Source organism: Gossypium hirsutum, chromosome A03 (assembly GCF_007990345.1).
Source record: "Gossypium hirsutum isolate 1008001.06 chromosome A03, Gossypium_hirsutum_v2.1, whole genome shotgun sequence".
In the NCBI taxonomy this organism is placed as follows: domain Eukaryota; kingdom Viridiplantae; phylum Streptophyta; class Magnoliopsida; order Malvales; family Malvaceae; genus Gossypium; species Gossypium hirsutum.
This window is the reverse complement of record NC_053426.1, coordinates 102,441,130-102,447,129: the sequence shown is the minus strand read 5'-3', so window position 1 is coordinate 102,447,129 and position 6,000 is coordinate 102,441,130.

Sequence of the window (6,000 nt, the reverse complement as noted above, 5' to 3'; positions counted from 1 at the left end):
ATATTTTAAAATTTTCCAAACTTTTGACATTAAGACACAAAAAATCAATTTCTTGGCTTGACTCTCTTATAAGTCTCCAGCGGAGTCGCCAAGCTGTCAAAACCTCCTTAAAAACGAGTTTTTTAAAAAAAAAACAAAAACGGCGGTCACCACCAATCTTTTAAAGTGTGATTGGATCACTTTATAAAATATTTTGGTCTACAAAATTACGAGAAAATAGGTTCGGGAGTCGATTACGCACGAGGAAGGATTAGCACCCTCGTAACGCCCAAAATTTGGTACCAAATTGAATAATTTTATCTTAATGTCAAAAGTTTGAAAGAATTTAGAAATAAGATCTCTTTTAAAATCGTAATAATTTGAATTAAAAAAGAATCAAGATTCTTTTGCTTCGAAAGAATATAAACATCATATCCAGCATGATTGGACACAATTTTTTAAACTTTCGTAACTAAAATCATCTTGTGATTTTCAAAACTTATTTAGAAGGATCTTTTAGGTATTTAGACAAACGGGAAATCGCAACCCAGCATGTTTGGGCACTATTTCTCGAATTCCTAAGTACGAAAAGTATTACTTCAAACAAAAATCCTTTTGGGTATAATTTCTTTAAAACAGTGATGCATCTGACAGGTTACAAGATATCAAAAATAATAAAAAATCATATACGCTTTAATACAAATATAACCTAGAAGCTAACATCACAACATACATTAATATTTTATAAACATAAATAGCATAAATCTTTATACATTAATATTTCATGCGAGAATACAACATAGTAAACAATGAGGATAAGATATATAATCATACTTCATGAAAATATAACTTACATAAATAAATAATTTTCATGCAAACATATAAAATCAATGATAACAAATAACTCGTGCAATGAATTTACATATTTAAACAATTAACACAAATATATTAATAACATATGAACATATATAAAAAAAAATAAAACTTAGGAAGAATCACATATTTGGCACAATGAATAATAAAGGGAAATTTTAAAGTGCTTAATACATACTAAAAACGATGTATAATATATATATATATATAAAATAATAAAACTTTATAATAACTTACGTACTACATGTTTAATACACATAAATATAATGCTTAATAATAATTTATAAATTTCATAATAGTGTAATAATATATTAATAATATAAATATATATAATAAAATAACATATAAAATATAAAAGAATAAAATAATGTAATGATAAATGAATTTTAAATATTTAATAATAATATATATAAAAAACATAATGTTTAATAATAATTTATAAAATTTTAAAATTATACATGATAATATGTAATAAGATATAAATATATGATAAAATATAAAATAACATAATATAATATATAATGTATATTAAAACATAAGATAATATAATATATATAATAATATAAAAATATAAAATAATATATATTAATAAATAATATAATATATAAATATACTTGAAAATAACAAAAATAATATACAAATAAATAAATTTTTATATGTATAAATAAATAATAAATAATATTTAAAATAACTAAATTTAAGAAAAATGATTAAAATTAGCAATGATCAAAACTTTAGGGCTAATTTAAAAATAAAAAAAATGAATTTTGGGCCTTCTAGGACGCGCGTTAAAAGTTGAGGGACTCATTGGGAAATTAGCCCTTATCCCTGAAACGACATCGTTCCCAGAATAGGCCTCAAAGGAGCTGTTAGGACTAAATTGAAATAAAATCAAAATGTTAGGGCCAAATTATATTAAAATAAAATGAAATTGCAAATACAGAAAACACGGAATGACCAATTGGGAAATTATCCCATTTTACGAAAAACACGCGGATCCTCCCCGGGTAATCGGGTCAACACGCAGATCCTAAGCCTCGAAACGACGTCGTTTTGTGCTTATTGAGTTAAGACAAAATGACGTCGTTTTGGTAAGGTTATATAAGCCAAAACTTACCCAAAAAATCATTGTACCATCCCCTTTAAAAAAACACAAATGAATGCCTTCAAATGCTCTCCTCTAGGCTCGAATCTGGTCTGGACTCCGGTGGTTGTCTATCCCACGCGCCACCGTTCATGGTGACCAGAAGGTCAAAATACTTCCTTTTTTACGGTAAATCCTTCTCCTTTTATTCTTAAGTAGTATTTTGTAAGAAAAGGCAAACATCGACTGTTTTGCAGTATATATTGCGAATGAAAAATAAATAAAAAAGAAAACGTAAAGAAAAATAAAAAATCACCTCTGTTCTGTGATTTAAAGTTTGTATTTTTATTGTAAATGTATAATATGCCTCTAGTAGTCTTCTCTTCTGCCCCCATTTACATCGTTTGATATCCGGCCTTTATAGGCATTATTACAATACAAATCTTTGGTATGCCTTTATTTGCTCGATTTCTTGCCATATACTGCTTGTACTATCCCTTTTTTATTTCCTTTTTCAGGTGAGCACGAAGAGATCTCGACGGAGGTCAGGCGTAGATGGAGGCTCGATGAGGGACTTGCGGCGCGAAGAGCAGGGGCATTGTCTACTGTTTGCGACGCTAGGGATCACAAAAACCCTAGGGTAGCCCTAGTGTCTCAAAATTTGGGCCTCGTTGTGCTGCTGCTTATTGGGTTTGGGTAGGCTTAGGATTGGGTTTGTTTAGTTATGTATTTGGCTGTGACAGGTCTGCTGGGTGTTTTGGGTATTACATTGTAATTGGGTTTCAGGTAGACTTTAGGATTAAATTTTGGGCTCTGTATATGGACTGAACAATTTTAAAAATGTTTTCAATTTTGCTTTTAATTTGATTTGTTTAATACAGCCCGGGCAAAATATGGTTCATACAGTCACATTTTGTTTTGTTTTGTTTTAATTAATACATTAACTTAATAATCAAATACCATTTTTAACCTTACTAATATCATTTAAAATCCACTAACACATGTCCAACTATGTCCATGCATTAATTCAATGGTATTTTGCATCATAAGGGCCCCACATAAATAAAGACATAGCAATTCGGCACTTATTCATGTAGCACACAACTTTTGCATTTTCTGCTATTAGGTCCTTTTTATCAAATTAAGCACACAAACAGAAAAATTAAATTACGGAAATTTCACACATAATTATTCACATGCTGTAAACATGGAAAATAATTTTAAAAACATTTTTCTAACCCAAACTTGTGGTCCCAAAACCACTGTTCCGACTAGGGTCTAAACTGGGTTGTTACATTCCTATTTGTATTAGATGAAGCGCAGCAAATCCAAAAACATTTGACTGTGGTTACAAACCACATTCTCCAAAGAACACAAAAAGAAAAAGACTAAAAATAAACCTAAAGCATATGAGAAAGAAAAATTGAAAACTAAAATTACAAAGAAAACTTAAAGTATGAAAAGTCATCCTTAAACAGTGTTCTAAGAGCCTATTTAAAAAGTTAGGGTTGTCGTCATCCTCAACCCTAGTTCAGCTAACGTTCTCATGTTTAATTTCCATTGTGCGAACCAAAATGGTCGTGATTCGTAAGTGTTTCTTGTACAAGAACAATGTCGCGACACCCTAGTCCCTGTGTCGCAACATCGAAAGTAGCATGCATGGTTCAGGGGTAGCATCAGGGGTGTGTCGCGACATCCCTTAGCTATGTCACAACACCTAAGGTAATATAGACATTCTGGCATTCTACTCATGTTGCGACATCGAACTCCCCGTGTTGCAGCACAATGACCAGCTTTGAGTTCTTATGTCTTTGAATGGTCTCCTGGACACTTACTAAGTACGTTAGCTCGCCTTTAGGACTCATTCGACCTCTAAGGTCAATAAAAGACTCAAAATGAATTTTTATTGAATTTAAAATAAACTAAGAAAACATAACTAAAACATACTAAAATTGTTCGTATTCAAGCTCTTCAAGTATGAAAACTAGTTTCATTTGCTACACCGAATTATGATAGATCAGTTTGCAATCATGGATGGTTCAAGTTTGCTAGTTCTTCTAGGTTTTCTAGAAGGCATTTTTTTAATAGGAAGTAATTGAAATCAAAAAATATATTTCACAATAATTCGATGGAATGGTAAATTTTAGGAACCCTTAACCTAAATTTAGAAATTCATGATTCCTTGCTAAAGCTTGTTGCAAATTTCCTCGTTAATGTGGAGTTTTTAACCTGAACAAATAAAAACACAAGGAATGAAAACTAATATTGAAGAAAAATAGAGAGAGAAGATAAAAGAGATTTTAGAGTTTAAAAAGTTTAAAGGGTTTGAGAGATTTTAAGATTAATGAGAGTTTAAAACCAATTAGAAGTGTGTTAGGTTTAAAAATCTTTGGTATTTTAGAGTTAAAAACGAGTTAAGACAAGGTTAAAGCCAACGGGTTGTGCAATGGGTCGAGTCGACCTTGAAGAAAATTCTAGTGGTGTCGCAACTTAGGGGTTCCATGTCATGAAATCCCTGGCAAGATACCGATGTCATGACATCAGGGCCCGATGTCGCAACACACCATGAAATTTTTAGATTTGGGGTAAATTGATTTCTTTGTCGCAATATCGAGGTGCTATGTCTCTACATCGAGCTGAATTGCTAGGTTTCTTGAACCTGTGAGTGGTGTCACGACATGGAGGTTTCGTGTTGCGATACTGAATCTATTTCAGCCCCTCTTCTCAAATTTCAAAGTTTTTGGATTAAATTCTTAACAGTTTAAACAATATTAAATTCTAAACAAGTTAAGATACAATAATATACAAATATTTATCTTAGTCTAAAAGTATCAAGTATTTCTGTCGTATTCATCCGTCAACTATGTCAGCGTATATATGGATGCATCTTTAATTATTTTTTGCCTGTATTGCTCTAGCATCCATCATGTAACTCCACATTGTTTTTTTTTGTTTCACTCTTTGAATTTGCATTTTCGACCTGCATTTATTACAAAAATACATTTTCTGGCTCAAGGTAATTAGGGGCTTTTTATAGATATCTCAAAACATTGTTTCCCTAATATTTCCCTACATCCCTTATTCTATTAATGACCATTTTTGAATATTTCGGTCTCACTGTTGATTCTCATTATTAACTCATTATTCTCTAGGTCAATGGTGGACCTCGATGTGGCTAAAAATGGTCTACCTAACAGAATAGGTATCTCACGGTCTTCCTCAAAGTCTAGAATAACAAAATCAACTAGATGATAAAGCTGCGTACCTTAACCAACATATCTTCAAGCACTCCTTTCGGTTGTATCAAGGACCTATTAGCTAATTGTTATGTAATATGTGTGTTTCTAAGCTTTCCTGACCTGATTTTTTCATATACCCATAAGGGCATTAAATTGATACTGGCTCCTAGATCACACAGAGCCTTACTAAATTGAATATCCTCTATCTCTATAGGAATTGTAAAACTCATCAGGTCTTTTAGTTTTTGAAGGATCTTTTTAGAGATTATTGCACTACATGATGCGTCTATGTTAACTTGCTCTCCCGTTTTAATTTTCCTATGCCAAGACATGATTTCTTTTAAATATTTGATGTATTTAGGAATTTTTTTCAATTAATTTAATTATAGGAAAGTTAGATTTTAGTGATTAGAATAAGTTTAGAAAACGTACAAATTCTACTTCATCTCATTTCTTCTTATCTTCTAACCGAGAGCAGATTGATACCTTGGTTAGTGCAGGTTCTCTGTTTGACTCAAATTCTGGCTTAGCTATCAGCACGGTTACCTTCTCTAGTTCAGGTTCAACATCATCATCTCGAGGATATTTTTCTTGAAGGTCATCGGCATCCTCATTGTCCTTATCTTGAGTTGAGTTTTCTGGGCTACTTAGTACTTTACCCAAGCGGAGCGCAATTGCTTTCACGTGCTCCTTCCTTTCTCTTCGAGGATTATTCTCGATATTTCTTAAGATCCCAGTGCCAATTTGTCTTTTGGTATCTCCCATCATTCTCATCAATTGGCTTATCTGACCTTCAAGTTTAGTTAATGTTTTAGTTGTTTGGGT